The sequence below is a fragment of the Podarcis cretensis genome (assembly GCF_951804945.1).
Source record: "Podarcis cretensis genome assembly, chromosome: 18".
NCBI lineage: Eukaryota > Metazoa > Chordata > Lepidosauria > Squamata > Lacertidae > Podarcis > Podarcis cretensis.
The window spans coordinates 8,060,664-8,079,552 of NC_137188.1; the positions used below are offsets into that span (position 1 = coordinate 8,060,664).

Below are 18,889 nucleotides of genomic sequence, written 5' to 3' on the forward strand. Positions count from 1 at the left end.
CCCAATTGCCACCTCTCCTTCCTCTTTCCGGGTGCAAAGGGTCCAGCGGTCAGGGTTTCTGGGTTGACCAGTTGCTGCGACCCAAACTCCCTCGAGGGACAGGCAGCGGCAACGGAACAGGTATCTATCTATCTGAACCCATCAACCCAGGAATGGCAGGCGTTTGGATCATAGCCCCAAACGTTTGCCATACTTTAAAGAACTAGCGAAAGCTCTCTGATGTCACGAAGTCCGTTGCGACGAATGTTGTTCTTATTGTTGCGGGGAGCCATCTGCCTGTTCAGAAAAAAAGCACACCTGTAGCATTTCGGAACAGATGCTCAAACCGCTTTTCCGAAGCAAGGAAGGAGACGCAATCTCGCCTCCTCCCTGAGCAGCTAGATTTCCAAAGGCGGGGAGCTGTTTTCTTTTTCCTTACACCAGGCCTCCGGAACCTGTGGCCCTTTCTGGGGAGAGGCTGTGGGACTCCAGTTCCCAACAGCCCCATAGAGAATGTAATCCAGAGACATCTGTTGGACCGCAGATTCCCTGCTCCCACTTTGCACAGCGATTTCTCATTTCTGAATTGCTATGGTCCTGCGCACGACTATTATTGTGTGCTTTTTCCAAACGTGTAGATCAGCTCTGTCTGGAAACATATGCAATGTCAAATCTGTTTTCCTCTTACCTGCTGCACCTCACCCCCAAAAAAGCATTTTGTGTGAACTGAAAATAAAGATACCACAAAGTGATTCCGTTGTCATGTACTTCTTCGCAGCCAGCTGGGAGGCGTTGTAGGGAAAAAAATGGGCTTTGCTTTTATAGCCCAATGGATTCAGGGTCCCCTAAGTCTGTTATCGGGACGCAGGTGGCGCTGTGGGTTAAACCACAGAGCCTAGGACTTGCCAATCAGAAGGTCGGCGGTTCGAATCCCCGCGACGGGGTGAGCTCCCGTTGCTCGGTCCCAGCTCCTGCCAACCTAGCAGTTCAAAAGCACGTCAAAGTGCAAGTAGATAAATAGGTACCACTCCGGCAGGAAGGTAAACGGCGTTTCTGTGTGCTGCTCTGGTTCACCAGAAGTGGCTTAGTCATGCTGGCCACATGACCCGGAAGATGTCTGAGGACAAACGCAGGCTCCCTCGGCCTATAGAGCGAGATGAGCACGCAACCCCAGAGTCGGTCACGACTGGACCTAGTGGTCAGGGTTCCCTTTACCTTTTTAAGTCTGTTCTCGGGACGCGGGTGGCGCTGTGGGTTAAACCACAGAGCCTAGGACTTGCCGATTAAAAAGGTCGAATCCCCGTGACGGGGTGAGCTCCCGTTGCTCGGTCCCTGCTCCTGCCAACCTAGCAGTTCGAAAGCACGCCAGTGCAAGTAGATAAATAGGTACCACTCTGGTGGGAAGGTAAAATGGCGTTTCTGTGTATTGCTCTGGTTTGCCAGAAGTGGCTTAGTCATACAGGCCACATGACCCGGAAAAACGCCAGCTCCCTCAGCCTATAGAGCAATCTTCTAGGGGCCACACATCCCAGCAGTCAGTGCCGGCCCACCCAAGAGGCGAGGCGAGGTGACTGCCTCAGGCGGCAGGATGCATGGGGCAGAAGATATGGCCTCCAAGGCGTGCTTTGCCTACTGTTGCTGGAGGTTGGATCTGGACTGTCTGGAGCAACCCAGTCAGATGGGCAGGGAAGAAAAATAAAAATATGATGATGGAATCGGATGTCCCTATTTTCATTGGAGAAATGTTGGAGGATATTCTGTAGCTGCGCTTTGTGTTCCATTCCCAAGAAATGAAGATTAACTCATATCAGGTGCTGTCCTGCAGCTCTAAAGCAGGCATAGGCAAATTCGGCCCTCCAGATGTTTTGGGACTACAGTTCCCATCATCCCCGACCACTGGTCCTGTTACCTAGGGATCATGGGAGTTGTAGGCCAAAAACATCTGGAGGGTCGAGTTTGCTTATGCCTGGTCTAAACCAACAGCCCCAGCTGTTTCATTCAATATCAAGAAGATTGGATGAAATTTAAAGACTGTTTGAATAAGTATTGCAGTATTAAAGATTTGTAACCACTTGAAATATCTAATTAGGCCTAGGATTAGATTAGGATTAAATAAATAAATAAGAAAAAGTATGATAAGAAAAGTTAGGAAATTTGATTATGACCGGAATATTGTTATATGGAATAATGATATTGGAAACTGCTACATTTAATTACACGGAAATTCGGTTGGAAGAGATTAGAGGAAGTCAAGTAATATGTTCATGAAGTTGGATTTCAATTCATTAACGAAGTCTTATTGTATGTGGTGTTGTATGTGAGGTTTGAAATACTTTTATTTATTTTATTTTATTTTATTTTATTTTATTTATTGTTTTTTTCTGTTTGTTAAAAGTTATGTTTTTGTATGAAGTTTAATAAACATTATTGGGGGAAAATAAAAATAAACCAACAGCCCCAGCTGGGCCTTGGGTCTATTTTCGCCCATTTCCTTCCACTACCCCGCTTTCCCTTCCTTCCACTACCCCGCTTTCCCTCCCTCCCGAAATATTTCATTCAGGCTGTAACCAAGCCCCACGGAGCGCCGCGGCTATTCCTTGTACTCATGCCAGAAGCCATAAAATTCATCGCCCAGGTGAGGAAATCAAGGAGGGCGGACTTCACGGCCATCTGCCTTCTTGCAGCGTGAGAATTCCCTTCCAAGAATATCTGCGGACAATGAGATTACTCTGGCAAGTTGGGGGGGGGTGTTGAGGAAGGAAAGATGGGATCGCATGTATTTATCGCCATGGCAACACCCAAGTCGTAGGTATCTGTTGACCACAAAGCCCCTCCAAGCATCGCTCAGAAGTAACTAGATCTCTTGACGGGTTGGCGGATGGGGAAATTCTTCCTAAGGAAGAAAATTTGAGTGGAAAGGGGGGTGGGAGGGATGGAATAGGATTCGACCACTCACCCTCCCCATTCCCCTTTTTAATTTTTGGGATCGCCACCCCCCTCCATGATGATTGAGTTCAAACCGGCTTTCTCTAACAGGAAATTGCCCCGTTAAAAATGAAGACAAAGTGTTTGTGGGATCGGGAGTCAATTTAAATGGGGTTTTCAGGTGGATTAACGCAACGACGCGACGGGTCAGCAGACTTATGGGTCAAGGGGCAGAAAACACAACTGACTGGTCAATCCCACGAGCCAGAAAAATGTAGGTTTTTGGCTGCTGCAACCAGCCAGCAATACAGTGACCTGAATCAATCAATTCAGGGTTTGGTCAACAAAAGCTTAATGAGAATCCTGCAATGGCACCCGAGTTTGCTTGCTTTCCTCTTCCCTCTCCAATCCTTTTTCCTTTTGCGCTGTACCATTTTTTATTTTTTTGGTAAGCCTGAAAGGTAGGGACTGTGTTGTTTTTCCTATAGGCAAGCGGTTCTGCAGATGCTTTCTAGCAGAAGATAAAACACGGCGGACGAGCGAAGAAATAAAGGAATGCATGAATGAAGACTTGGCTGGTGTTATTCGGACGGCCATCTGCCACGCATGCTTCAGTTGAGATTTCTGCATTGCAGGGGTTGGAGTAGATGGCTCTGGGGACCCCTTCCAAGTCTACAATTCCGCAATTCTATTTTGAGCCGTATGGCTGACGCTGAAAACCGTTTAGGCCAGTTTAGAGCCAGGAATCGCTGGAGAAGGGGGGGGGGGAGACTGGCTGCCATTGCAACCCCTCTCCCCTGACTTCAATGATGACAAAACCAAATAGAGTGGTACTTCAGGTTAAGTACTTAATTCGTTCTGGAGGTCCGTTCTTAACCTGAAACTGTTCTTAACCTGAAGCGCCACTTTAGCTAATGGGGCCTCCTGCTGCTGCCGCGCCGCCGGAGCACGATTTCTGTTCTCATCCTGAAGCAAAGTTCTTTACCTGAAGCACTATTTCTGGGTTAGCGGAGTATGTAACCTGAAACGTATGTAACCCGAGGTACCACTGTACAGTGAGGGAAATAAGTATTCGATCCCCTGCTAAATTTGCCCGTTTGCCCTCTGACGAAGAAATGACCAGTCCGTAATTTAAATGGTAGGTTTATTGTAGCTGTGAGAGACAGAATCTCTGACTTTCGTCTTCTGGGTTTCTGGGTTTTTTCCCCTGTTGTTATTCTGTCTCTCACAGCTACAATAAACGACCTCGGTCCAGTATACCTGAAGGAGCGCCTCCACCTCCATTGTTCAGCCCAGACACTGAGGTCCAGCTCCGAGGGCCTTCTGGCAGTTCCCTCGCTGTGAGAAGGCAAGTTACAGTGAACCAGGCAGAGGGCCTTCTCGGTGGTGGCACCCACTCTGTGGGATGCCCTCCCACCAGATGTCAAAGAGAAAAATAACTACCAGACTTTTAGAAGACATCTCAAGGCAGCCCTGTTTAGGGAAGCTTTTAATGTTTAATAGGTTGTTGTATTTTAGTGTTTTGTTTGAAGCCGCCCAGAGTGGCTGGGGAAACCCAGCCAGATGGGCGGGGTATAAATAATAAGTTGTTGTTATTATTATTATTATTATTATTATTATTATTATTATTATTATTATTATTTTACCATTACAGTGGTACCTCGGGTTACATACGCTTCAGGTTACAGACTCCACTAACCCGGAAATAGTGCTTCAGGTTAAGAACTTTGCTTCAGGATGAGAACACAAATCATGCTCCGGCGGCAGTGGGAGGCCCCATTAGCTAAAGTGGTGCTTCAGGTTAAGAACAGTTTCAGGTTAAGTACGGACCTCTGGAACGAATTAAGTACTTAACCCGAGGTACCACTGTAAAATTATGAACTGGTCATTTCTTCGTCAGAGGGCAAATGGGCAAATTAAGCAGGGGATCAAATACTTCCCCCCCCCTCACTGTATATATAAATGTACCCTTCCCCACAAATCATGTCACAACCGCCGTGCAGAGATGCGAGAACATTGCCTTGGCGCTTCAGATTTCAAACCTCATGCTGTGAATTTGTACACGACCTCCCCCGTTATTTTTTTTTTATTCTTTTGCAAAAAAAGGGGTGTTAATCGGCTTCGGGCTCCCTGCAACCCCTGCCCACCCCCACCCCCAGGCACTGTAAATCTACAACCTTGCCTTAAGGAAGGGACGGACCATAATTGCTTCTTACTTCAGACCTGGAAACAGAATACTCAGAGAGGGGGGGGCGTTGTTTGAAAAATTGTGAACGAAACTTGTAACGTATCCCCGGGGGGCAGGCTGCCTTGAGTCCGGAGTGATGAGACCCTACTCCTCTCCTCTCCATCCCATCATTTCCCAATGACCACAAGGGATCTATAAATAATGCAAAGCAGCTGACAAGCACAGCCCCCCCCCCACAAAAAATCTGGAACTCGTTACCGACTCAGAATGTGCAGACTTTTTCTCAGAGTCGACCCATTGAGCAAAGGGCTGAGAAAGGCGCCTTCGGATCCTTCCTCTCCACTCTAATCCGTCAAGATCAGAATCTGGGGGTCTCCGCAAGTCTATTAACTTGTGTTTGAGTCAGATTAATTTATGATTTAGGCTGCAGATGTTTGCAGATGAGCAAAAGGAAGAGGCTGGAAGCGGGGGGGGGGGGAGAGAGAAAGAGAAGGGTTTTGCTTCCAGGCAATGGAATTTTTTTTTTACCTCCCAGCTTGGGTGGGAGCCTTTACATTCCTCGGGGGGCGACTTCCGAGGGACTCTGTGGTGGTGGTGGGGCCTCGGTCCAGTATACCTGAAGGAGCATCTCCACCCCCATCGTTCTGCCCAGACGCTGAGGTCCAGCGCCGAGGGCCTTCTGGCGGTTCCCTCATTGCGAGAAGCAAAGCTACAGGGAACCAGGCAGAGGGCCTTCTCGGTGGTGGCGCCCGCCCTGTGGAACGCCCTTCCAGCAGATGTCAAAGCGATAAACAACTAGCTGACATTCAGAAGACATCTTAAGGCAGCCCTGTTCAGGGAAGTTTTTAACATGTGATATTTTACTCTATTTTTGGTTTCTATGGAAGCCACCCAGAGTGGCTGGGGAGGCCCAGCCAGATGGGCGGGGTATAAATAATAAATTATTATTATTATTATTATTATTATTATTATTATTATTATAAGGCTCCTGGCGAAAATGGGCAGAGCGACGGGCGCGACTCTGAATAGCGGGCAGAGTGAGACCTGAGAAAGCCGGAGAGTTCTGCTCACGCAACATCCAGGCACGGAGGACATAGCATTGCAAGAAACGATTGTCGCAGTTCGGAGCCAGATTCCAGGCAGATGACGGCTCTCAAAGTGGGGGCGGAGCCACACTGTTGAGGGGCGTGGCTTGAGGAGAGGAGGCGTGGCATGGCCAGAGTCCTTTCCAAAAGAATTTTTAGTTTTTTTACTCAAAACCTGACATTATTCATTTCACTTTCAGCATAATATAGTGGTACCTCGGGTTAAGAACTTAATCCGTTCTGGAGGTCCGTTCTTAACCTGAAACTGATCTTAACCTAAGGTACCTAAGGCCTCCCGCTGCCGCCGCTGCACGATTTCTGTTCTCATCCTGAAGCAAAGTTCTTAACCCGAGGTACTATTTCTGGGTTAGCGGAGTCTGTAACCTGAAGCGTGTGTAACCTGAAGTGTCTGTAATCCGAGGTACCACTGTAATCCCTTACGTTTTCACTTCCCATCCTTGTGTCTATGAGCCAGAGAACCTGCAAAGGAATAATAGAGAGCGCTCTTGAGAATGTGCAAAAGGTAAAGGTAAAGGACCCCTGGACGGTTAAGTCCAGTCAAGGGCGACTATGGGGTTGTGGCTCTCATCTCGCTTTCACGCCAAGGGAGCGGCGTTTGTCCACACATAGCTTTCTGGGTCATGTGGCCAGCAGGACTAAACCGCTTCTGGCACAACCGGACACCATGACGGAAGGCAGATTGCAAGGAAACACTGTTTACCTTCCTGCCACAGTGGTACCTATTTATCTACTTGCACTGGCGTGCTTTCGAACTGCTAGGTTGGCAGGAGCTGGGACTGAGCAATGGGAGCTCACCCCGTCGCGGGGATTCGAACCGCCGACCTTTTTAATCAGCTATGGGAAAACCATAGCTTTAACTATACGGACCTTTGTTGGCAAGGTGATGTCTCTGCTTTTTTAGATGCTGTCTAGGTTTGTCTTATCACTACCCGAAGGAGTCTCAAAGCGGCTAACAATCTCCTTTCCCTTCCTCCCCCACAACAAACACTCTGTGAGGTGAGTGAGGCTGAGAGACTTCAGAGAAGTGTGACTAGCCCAAGGTCACCCAGCAGATGTATGTGAAGGAGCAGGGAAGCGAACCTGGTTCACCAGATTATGAGTCCCCTGCTCTTAACCACTACACCTCACTGAATAAATACAGCTAATCAACTTCTCTCTTTTTATATATATACATTTTTATTGGTTTTTTAAACATATCATTTCCAATAGTCATATAACATAACTTTTCATCTTATGCAATATTTTAGACTTTCATCAACACCTCTGATCACTTATTATCACTTATTCTGCATTTCTTAATTTCACTATTACTCTTAATTGTCATTAACTAATAATTCTCCTCATAGTCTTTCTTGCAATATTTCATATAATCCTCCTTACAAAACTTCTTGCAGTCCTGCTGGCGTGATCTGTTCGTTACGATTACATTCCAAATAGTTTGTATATTTACTCCAGTCTTCTAAGAATCTCTGATCCTGCAGGTTTCAAATCTTTCCTGTTAATTTGTCAAGTTCTGCATGGCCCATCCATTTCATCCTCTGTTCTTCTTTCGTCGGTAATTCTTCTTGCTTCCATTTTTGTGCCAATAATATTCTCGCTGCCACAGCTAGTCAACTTCTGAGCCCTGCATGCAAGGGGAACGACTCCCCCCCCCCATTGCAGGGAGGCGGAACAGGATTTGGGGGGAGTCCAGCCCCCTCCTTGTAAATTTTGGGGGTGCTGAAGACCCCTCAAACCCCCCACCTGGCGTGCTTACCTGCCTGCATCACACATACAATCCAGAGCACTGGGAGGGGGGAAACTGAATTTCTGTTTGTTGCTTGTCTGTGTCCCGACGTGTCCATGTTTTGAAGCCTGCCCTACCGCAGATCCTCATCTCAGAAAGCAGATCTGAGGCCTGCATTAAATCCTCCTCAGCGCTTTGGGACCCGGGGTCTGGAAAAACCAAAGAGCCTGCGATTCCTTTCGTCTCATTAGAGGACGTGTAAACACGCGGGCCAATTTGCCGCGGCTTTAAACAAAACAGAAGAAACAACAACAACCAAAAAATAAAATAAAAGAGCTCGTAGCTTCCCTTCCAAGAGCTCTGCTATTTATGGCGCAATTTTTCCATGCCCTAGTGCCAATCAAAATGAATTTTTCAGACTTCCACGGCCTCTTTTTTATGGTTCGTCATGGAAGAGGGAGCCAAAGGGCAAGAAGGAAGGAGCCCCCCTCCTCCTCCTCTCGCTGGTTTTGGAGCTGGACGCAAACTGGTGGGCACTGGGGTTGTACAGCTGCTCCTTGAGATGGGCCGGTTCCCCTGGCTGCGTCTGGAGAGGACGGCGGAGGTCCGCTGCTAAGCTGCCACTTGACAATATTACTAACAACAGCAACAAGGAGGCCCCCCTGCATCTGTGGGGTGCTCGGCTGCTGTGGGGCGGTCCGTCCTCCCCCCGCCTTTTCCTGCCATGCACGGAGCCCGCCTTGAAAGATGCAGTCAAGAAGATGTATCACCCTTTTCTCAGTTTATGGCGCATTCCTCATCGCTCTCCGATTTCCCGGGGAAGGTGGCATGAGCACCGGGCCTTGGGGGGAGATTCGGAAAAGGCCGAGAGACCAGCAACAGACCAGCTGCGTTGAGAACAGGCAGATCAAGAATTTTCTCAGAGATTCCCCATCTCCGTGGGTATTCCTGCACAGCCTGTTTTCCCCGTATTATGCGGTTTTCTGCTTGCAGAGTCAGTTACAAAATAGAGTGGTACCTCGGGTTAAGAACTTAATTCGTTCTGGAGGTCCGTTCTTAACCTGAAACTGCTTTTAACCTGAGGTACCACTTTAGCTGGGTGGCACTGTGGGTTAAACCAGAGAGCCTAGGACTTGCCAATCAGAAGGTCAGCGGTTCGAATCCCCACGACGGGGTGAGCTCCTGTTGCTCAGTCCCTGCTCCTGCCAACCTAGCAGTTCGAAAGCACGTCAAAGTGCAAGTAGATAAATTGGTACCACTCTGGTGGGAAGGTAAATGGCGCTTCCGTGCGCTGCTCTGGTTCGCCAGAAGCGGCTTAGTCCTGCTGGCCACATGACCCGGAAGCTGTATGCCAGCTCTCTCAGCCAGTAAAGCGAGATGAGCTCCGCAACCCCAGAGTCGGCCACGACTGGACCTAATGGTCAGGGGTCCCTTTACCTTTACCACTTTAGCTAATGGGGCCTCCCGCTGCCACTGCGCAATTTCTGTTCTCATCCTGAAGCAAAGTTCTTAACCCGAGGTACTATTTCTGGGTTAGTGGAGTCTGTAACCTGAAGCGTCTGTAACCAGAGGTACCAGTGTACAGAATTTTTCTAAAACATGGAACTCAGGAAGGTATAGCACAAATGCAGCAGCTACTCTGGTGACTGGGAGCGGCCACTGAGACTATATAACACTGGTCCTGAAAGACCTACATTGGCTCCCAGGACGTTTCCGAGCACAATTCAAAGTGTTGGTGCTGACCTTTAAGCCCTAAACGGCCTCGGTCCAGTATACCTGAAGGAGTGTCTCCACCCCAGTCGTTCTACCCGGACATTGAGGTCTAGCACCAAGGGCCTTCTGGCGGTTCCCTCCCTGTGAGAAGTGAGGTTACAGGGAACCAGGCAGAGGGCCTTCTCGGTGGTGGCGCCCGCCCTGTGGAATGCCCTCCCATCAGATGTCAAGGAAATAAGCAACTACCTGACTTTTAGAAGACATCTGAAGGCAGCCCTGTTTAGGGAAGTGTTTAATGTTTGATCTTTTATTGTGTTTTTAATGTTCTGTTGGGAGCCGCCCAGAGTGGCTGGGGAAACCCAGCCAGATGGGCGGGATAATAATAATAATAATAATAATAATAATAATAATAATAATATATGCTTTAGTAATACAAAAGAATAGGACAGACAGCTTGGGTATTGGTCCCACCAGGTGGGAATGTGGAAGAAGGCCTTCTCAGTGGTGGCTCCTCCCAGAACATGGACAAAAGTGTCATCTGTTGGGCTCGGTATGGGAAGGGAAGAGGCCTGGGGCAGAGTCCCAATGGTCAGGGACACAGGTCCAGAAGGCCCCACTTGGCTCCCTTGTCTTATCTTCCTCGCCCCTAAAATAGAGGAACTGTCAAGGATTGTAAAGGAGAAAATTCCACTTGGCTATCCCAAGAATATGGCTTCCTTATTTTGGAGTTATTTGATATGGATTATAAAAAAGCTCTCACTTGAACCGTTCCCAAACGAGCCACTAATGGAGTGATTACAAAATCTATCAAAGCAATCTTAAGATTTACCACCATATGTGTGTGTCTGTGTTATGTGTGTTTGCGTGTCTCTGAAAACATTGCTGGAAGAGAGGGAGACACAGGCTTCCAGCTTCCAGCTGAGGTTGGAGCAAGTCTATAAAATCTTGCAACGGAAAACCAGCATCTCTCTTTAAGCATGTTGCTGTAATTTATAGTATGTTTGCTGGCTTGGCCACGAAGGTTTTGAGGCCAGACGTATTATTCCCTGCAGTTCTGGATCGTCGCAATAGTCAAATGACGAACAAAGGAAGAGGATAAGCACATCAAGTGAGAGCTGGACCATAAAGAAGGCTGATTGCAGAAGAATGGATGCTTTTGAATTCTGGTGCTGGAGGAGACTCTTGAGAGTCCCATGGACTGCAAGAAGATCAAACTTCTCCATTTGGAAGGAAATCAGCCCTGAGTGCTCACTGGAAGGACAGATCCTGAAGCTGAGGCTTTAATACTTTGGTCACCTCATGAGAAGAGAAGACTCCCTGGAAAAGACCCTGATGTTGGGAAAGATGGAGGGAACAAGGAGAAGGGGACGACAGAGGACGAGATGGTTGGATAGTGTTCTCGAAGCTACCAGCATGAGTTTGACCAAATTGCGGGAGGCAGTGGAAGACAGGAGTGCCTGGCGTGCTCTGGTCCAGGGGGTCACAAAGACTCGAACACGACTAAATGACTAAACAACAAAGCACATCAAAAGGGGTGTTTTGTGAACAACGACAAGACATCGCAGGCTTTTTCTGGGTCTGTCAGTCAAAACCCCCTAACTGCGCTGCAATTTGCAAGGTTGAAATGGCTGTCTCCTTCTTCCCACCCCAATCAAATGGGTTGGATATTAAGTCTCTCTTTAAAAAATAAAATAAAATTATTTTTATTGATAAAGCAAGAAAAGAAAAAAAGAGAAAACACAAATACCGAATTACACACAGGAATAACAACAGGTGCAAAATTTTCTTAACAAACAACAAAACATAAATTGTTCTGAAAACTAAAGACCCAACCTCCTTTCTATTCCTTATTTCGATTTAAAATTACTTATAGCCAACGTACACTTTTATCATCATATAACTTTTTTCTTAATATATCTTAATTCTTATATCTACCTTGCAACTATTACTGAAGTTCCTTGAATGCTGCAACAGAGTTTAAGCTACTATAATTGTATTTCAAATATTCTTTGAAAACCTCCCATTTTGAGGCAAATTCCTGTTTTGATTTAGTCTTTATTTTTTTCTGATAGACCATCTAATTCAGCGTATTCTGTCAGCTTTTGGATCCATCCTTGTTGTTGTTTAGTCATTTAGTCGTGTCCGCCTCTTCATGACCCCCTGGACCAGAGCACGCCAGGCACTTCTGTCTTCCACTGCCTCCCGCAGTTTGGTCAGACTCATGCTGGTAGCTTCCAGAACACTGTCCAAACATCTCGTCCTCTGTTGTCCCCTTCTCCTTGTGCCCTTCTCCTTGTGTCACTGGGACTCTCAAGAGTCTCCTCCAGCACCAGAATTCAAAAGCATCCATTCTTCGGCGATCAGCCTTCTTTATGGTCCAGCTCTCACTTCCATACATCACTACTGGGAAAACCATAGCTTTTACTATATGGACCTTTGTTGGCAAGGTGATGTCTCTGCTTTTTAAGATGCTGTCTAGGTTTGTCATTGCTTTTCTCCCAAGAAGCAGGTGTCTTTTAATTTCGTGGTTGCTGTCACCATCTGCAGTGATCATGGAGCCCAAGAAAGTAAAATCTCTCACTGCCTCCATTTCTTCCCCTTCTATTTGCCAGGAGGTGATGGGACCAGTGGCCATGATCTTGGTTTTTTTGATGTTGAGCTTCAGACCATATTTTGCGCTCTCCTCTTTCACCCTCAATAAAAGGTTTCCTCCTCACTTTCTGCCATCAAAGTTGTCTCATCTGCATATCTGAGGTTGTTGATATTTCTTCCGGCAATCTTAATTCCGGCTAGGGATTCATCCAGATCTAATCTTGCATAGAGGGATTTTCATTACTCTTCCATTTTGCCCAATAAGAACTCCTGCTGCCACCGTTGAGTATAAAAAGATACCCTTCCTTTTAGGAAGGGATGGATATAAAGTCTCAACTGGTTGGCAATAAGGCTTTTGTAGCCCCAAGAATTGTTTGCCTGGGTGGAAGCTGAATTCTGAGGGTTCTGTGTCTAGAAACCTGTGGCTTTTCGATGGCCAGAGACGTTGGCCTTCAAAAGAGGAGAGGAGGCTGGAACTTCATGTCCTGGCCGCAAACAACCTAGCTTCCTATTTCAATACGCCCTTGATTTAAAACCACGAGGACTATAATCTTGTTTATGCTCTTTTGGGGGCAGGGGAGAAGCTTAGCTTAATGGTAGAACATCAGCTTTATCTGCAAAATTTACCTGGTTTGGTAGAGAACATGCCCATTTCAGTTCCTCTCCATTTCTCTCCCCTACCCCCAATCTTAGATTTAGTTCTCCACATTCCACATCACTTTGAGATTACGATTTTTTTAAGTCCATGCGAAAATGTATCCGCATTTCGGTGCGAAATTCTCCCATTATACACAGTTTTGCATGCAATTTTCCATAACAAGCTCATTTATTTATTTATTTATTTATTTATTTATTTATTTATGCAAATCAGTTTTCCCTAACATAATACCCCTTTCCATGTTATTTTCACTTGCACAATTTGACTAGTAAATGCATTTTCATGCACAATTCTTGGCTGGAAAACCGCATTGCAATGTTCAGAGAAGTGTGAATTTTGAAGGATGGCTGAGATTTGGTGCATTGTTTCAAAAACAGGAAATCAGCCAAGCTCACTCTTAAATACAAACTGAATTGAATCAAATGTAGCTTAGATTTAATTCCACTGACTGTCAATCAAAGACTCTTTTGCTAAGCTACAATTCCTCTCCCGAACAGACAACACTCTCCCTGTTGCTAAAGTGATATAGTCCTTTCTGACACCTTCTCCTTCCAAATGCATTTACAGAAACTTAGCTCCTACAGATCATGGGAAGCGAGCTAAATATATTGCAGATATTAATATTGCACAGCATGAAGCAATGGGATGCAGAAAACAGAATCCTTTTGGAATAAAAAATATTCAAATTCAAAGCTTTACTAGCCAGAACTTCTTCAAAACAGGTACAAAAACATCAGTGATACATCCAGATAATTCTGTAATATCCAAGCACAGGTACTTCTTCTTAAGTATATGTAACATAATTACAATCAGAATAAAATTCAAATCTCTGTCTCTCCCATAGCTTGCATTAGCCTGCATCCAGCCTAAGGCTATGTAGCTCCTGGAGAGATGATCACATCCGTTGTTGTTTCTGTTACGTCCTGAGAAAGACCAACAAGCAATTCCCTTCAAGATGGAGATTTGCAATTGAATACCTTAATCGCATGATCTAAGGTTAAACACTCATGTGAAGGCCAGCAGAGAACATCAACAGTTCCTTATCAACCCAGCTAGAGATTAGGGAGAGCTTCAGCACGCTTTAATGGAAATTTCCAATGTTAAACCCTTTCAGCGACATACATACAGGCATTCTTCATTTTGGCGTGCAGTTATACTTCACAAAAGGAACCCTGCTAGCAAGCTGGGGTCAGCTGGGGTGCCTAAGTCTGGTCCCAAGACTTGGCTAGAAATTCCTTCTCTTCATTTTCGCAGCGCCAGTAAACAGCCCTTGCCCTGCAGTTTGTGAAGGGAAAAGGCATCTGTCAGGGAACTGCCATCGGAGCCAGAGGGAGAGGGAGGGCTCCAGAGGGATTACGGAAAGCGTCCCAGGAGGGAGAGAAGCAGCCCATCTATTGGGGAGGGAAATCAGCGTAGCACCAGTGGAGAAGGGGGGCAGATGGGGGAATCGGCGAGGTGGCTCCATGACTCCTCGCCGGAGACCAGCGGGGAGAGCACGGGTCCTCCGCTGCCCACACCCTCCCTGCGCAGAAGGCTTCCACGCAGGGAGAGTAGGCAGAGACTAGGCATCAAAGAGCTTCTTTGCTGGAAGAAGTTCAAGAAACACCCACTGACGGATTCTGCCAGTGACTGAGACAGCCACGGGTGAGTGGCTGTCCGGACAGAATAGGGTTCACCCAGGTAACTCAGCCAGGTGTGGCGACGACTTACGCACGAGCAACCCCTAGAACCATTACAGCATCCAATAGAGGTTTTGCTAAGCTATTATCACACTGGGTGTCGTGTTTTATTAGCATGGAAATTTGGCCCAGAAATTCCTGGAGCCGGCCTCTGCGTACGTGTAGTAGCTGTTTTTTGTCCTGTTTTGACCACTACAGGCTCAAGACGAATCCCCGAAGTCAGGACTGGAGACAACCCAAGGAGCAGACGGGCAAGGACTCCAAATCTTGTAAAAGCTTTTAACGCTTCCCCTCCAAACCCAAACTCTCCACGCTGTCCAAGCGACAAGGCGGCTCCTCTGGAGCAAGAAAACAGAGGTGGGGAATTTGCGGCCTCTAAATCTTGCAAAACTTCAGTCCCAATCACCCCTGACCTGGCTGGTTCTAACCGGAGCTTGGAGTCCAGCAAAACTGGGGAGCGCCAGTAGGGTGCGTCATTTTAGGGGGGCGAAACTTACTTTTTGCAGATTTCTTCAGTGAGGGGTCTTAAAAATACGTTTTTGGATGTGAGGAATTCAAATCTGCTATTATGTTTGTGACTGAGCAACATTCAGCTTGGTCGCTTGACGTAGAAGGACATTGCTTTCAGAAAACCAAAGTAACACCATTTTACCTTCTGAACATCTCAGGTAATGAATAATACTACTAATAATAAATTTAACTGCAAGCACTTTGCAATAATTTTCAATGCTTTCTACACGATTTTGCACACATTTTGCTCAACAAGCAAAAGCTAAATTGTGTGAATTTAACCAATATAACTTTTGATTTCCAAAATCTTATTTTCCCTGTTGTTTAAGGTGCCTGCCTGCTTGCCAGTCATGCAGAAGACAACCCCTCTGCAGCGCCACAAATCCAACTCAGTGGTGTAACGTTGGAAAATGTCAATCACTTCTCCTACCTGGGCAGTTATCTTTCCACAAGGGCCAACACTGATGTTGAAATCCAGCATCGCCTGAGCTCTGCGAGTGCAGCTTTCTCCTGACTGAAGTGCAGAGCGAAGTGCAGACATTCACAAGGAAACCAAAATGCTTGTTTACAAAGCTATTGTACTACCAAACTTACTGTATGCTTGTGAAACATGGACCAATTATAAACGCCATCTCCAACTCCTCAAAAGATTCCATCAACGGTGTCTCCGAAAAAAATTACACATCACTTGGGAAGACAGGCGAACTAATGCCAGTATACTGGAAGAAGCAAAGATCACCAGTGTTGAAGCGATGATTCTTCAACATCAACTTTATTGGACCGGTCATGTTGTTCGGATGCCTGATTGCCGTCTTCCAAAGCAACTCCTCTATTCCGAACTTAAAAATGGAAAGCGTGATGCTGGTGGTCAACAAAAGAGGTTTAAAGACTGTCTCAAGGCAAATCTTAAAAAATGTAATATAAACACCGACAACTGTGAGTGCCCCAGTTGAAGAACAGCCTTGACCAAAGGTGTCATGTGCTTTGAAGACACTCAAACTCAGGACGCAAGGGAGAAACGTGCTAAGAGGAAGGCACGCTTGGCAAACACTCACCAGGATCAACTCCTGCCCAGAAACTTATGTCCCCACTGTGGAAGGGCGTGTGGATCCAGAATTGGCCTCCACAGTCACTTACGGACTCACTTTTAAAACCGTGTTTATGGAAGACAATCTTACTCGGCTACGATGGATCGCCAAAAAAGAAGAAGAAGACCGTTCCACTGGGAAAACTGTCGGCGCTTTGAACGGTGCCACACTGAAGGCGAAGAGAGCTTCCATCTCTCGAATCCAGCTCCTGCTCACCCTTCTTTTCCCATTGACCCCAACGCCCCTGCCTGCAGCCACGGCCAACAGGGAGGCTGCAAGCAGAAGGGAAATCTCACCCCCTTTGTGATAGCTTTCTCAGCTGCCAGCGAGGAATGTTGATTTGCACGCTTTGTGGGGTCGTTGCCTTGAGCTGCTCCGGGCAGATCAGCCTGGCTCAGCTCCAACAAGCAACGAGGCTAAATCCTGCGCATTCCCAAAGTCATGGGAGCCGGGTGGCGCAGTGGGTCAGTGCATCCGGCTGTTGACCGAAAGATTGGTGGTTCGAGCCCACCCAGGGAACGGCCGCGGGCAGGATTCCTGTAAGGCATATTACACTGATCCCGTTCTGACTGCACTGGCTACCAATGAGTTTCCGGGCCCAATTCAAAGTGCTGGTTCTGACCTATAAAGCCTTAAACGGCTCAGGACCTCAATACCTCCAGGACCGTCTCTCCCCATATGAACCTACCCAGACCCTGAGATCATCTTCTGAGGCCCTTCTTTGTGTGCCTCCTCCTCGAGAGGTGCGGAGGGTGGCAACATGAGAACAGGGCCTTCTCTGCAGTGGCTCCCCATCCGTGGAATGCTCTCCCCAGGGAAGTTTGCCTGGTGCCTTCATTATACACCTTTAGGCACCAGGCAAAAACATTCCTCTTTAACTAGGCATTTGGTTGATCCGATTTACACCCTAGGCCCTTTAAAAATGTGGTTCTTTTTTGTGGGGGGGGGGTGTTATTGCGTTGTTGTTTTAATTTTGATTATATGTAGAAGGATGCGGGCTGGTCCAACGTGGCCGGTCCAAGCAGCTAAAAAAGCCAATGCAATTCTGGGCTGCATCAATAGGAGTATAGCATCTAGATGAAGGGAAGTAATAGTGCCACTGTATTCTGCTCTGGTCAGACCTCACCTGGAGTACTGTGTCCAGTTCTGGGCACCACAGTTCAAGAAGGACACTGACAAACTGGAACGTGTCCAGAGGAGGGCAACCAAAATGGTCAAAGGCGTGGAAATGATGCCTTATGAGGAACGACTAAGGGAGCTGGGCATGTTTAGCCTGGAGAAGAGGAGGTTAAGGGGTGATATGATAGCCATGTTCAAATATATAAAAGGATGTCACATAGAGGAGGGAGAAAGCTTGTTTTCTGCTGCTCCAGAGAAGTGGACACGGAGCAATGGCTCCAAACTACAAGAAAGAAGATTCCACCTAAACATTAGGAAGAACTTCCTGACAGTAAGAGCTGTTTGACAGTGGAATTTGCTGCCAAGGAGTGTTGTGGAGTCTCCTTCTTTGGAAGTCTTTAAGCAGAGGCTTGACAGCCATATGTCAGGAGTGCTCTGATGGTGTTTCCTGCTTGGCAGGGGGTTGGACTCGATGGCCCTTGTGGTCTCTTCCAACTCTACGATTCTATGATTCTAACAAAGTTGATATTGAAGAATCATTGCTTCGACGCGGGTGATCTTTGCTTCTTCCAGTACACTGGGATGCTGAAACCTTGGCCTGATCTTTATGAAGCAGAAATCTACCAAGAACTCATAGCCATGATGACCACCTGTTTAAGGACAGCAGGCCTGATGGAGCAGGCCAAAAATAAAGAGAGAAAAGTCTCTCGCTTCGATGCCCTGTTTGCGAGCTTCCCAGAGGCTGTCCACTCTTGGAAACAGGAAACTGGGCTGATGTGTTTTAGGCACGACCATACAAAGCAGCTCTTATCTGCTTCCTCGGCTCTGTTTGCTGCGGCTTTTTCAACCGCAGAGGTGGCTCTCGGAGGCGTCTGCGCTCCCTTCCAATTTGTCAAAAGGAAACCCGTAAAAGCACATCAGTCGTATTGGGGGAAATACCCTTTTCCTCCCCACGGCTGACTTCACACGCCCTTGTTTTTGGCAAGCCTCCTGATTGCTCCACATTTGGGGCAAGCGGAGGCAAGTCCCTCACCCCGGAAATGCACCCAGGATCACAGCAAGGAAAACGCTACCAAAATAGTCCCACAGCGCATTTGGTCAAACTCATGCTGGTAGCTTTGAGAACACTGTCCCACCATCTCGTTCTCTGTCGTCCCCTTCTCCTTGCGCCCTCCATCTTTCCCAACATCAGGGTTTTTCCAGGGAGTCTTCTCTTCTCCTGAGGTGGCCAAAGTATTGGAGTCTCAGCTTCAGGATCTGTCCTTCCAGTGAGCCCTCAGGGCTGATTTCCTTCAGAATGGAGAGGTTTGATCTTCTTGCAGTCCAGGGGACTCTCAAGAGTCTCCTCCAGCACTAGCATTGGTAAGGTAAAGGTAAAGGTACCCCTGCCCGTACGGGCCAGTCTTGACAGACTCTGGGGTTGTGCGCCCATCTCACTTAAGAGGCCAGGGGCCAGCGCTGTCCGGAGACACTTCCGGGTCACGTGGCCAGCGTGACATCGCTGCTCTGGCCAGAGCCAGAGCCAGAGCCAGAGCCGCACACGGAAACGCCGTTTACCTTCCCGCTGGTAAGCGGTCCCTATTTATCTACTTGCACCCGGAGGTGC

General features: G+C 47.3%; 1 protein-coding gene across 1 annotated transcript in view; it reads right to left on the reverse strand.

The window, feature by feature from the left end:
* Positions 1–9,632: 9,632 nt before the first annotated feature.
* NRTN (neurturin) overlaps positions 9,633–18,889 on the reverse strand; it is a 92,897-nt gene continuing 83,640 nt past the window's right edge. The window contains exon 4 of the mRNA XM_079960986.1: positions 9,633–9,850. The gene's annotated coding sequence lies outside the window, so the exon portion shown is untranslated. The remainder of the gene's footprint in view (positions 9,851–18,889) is intronic.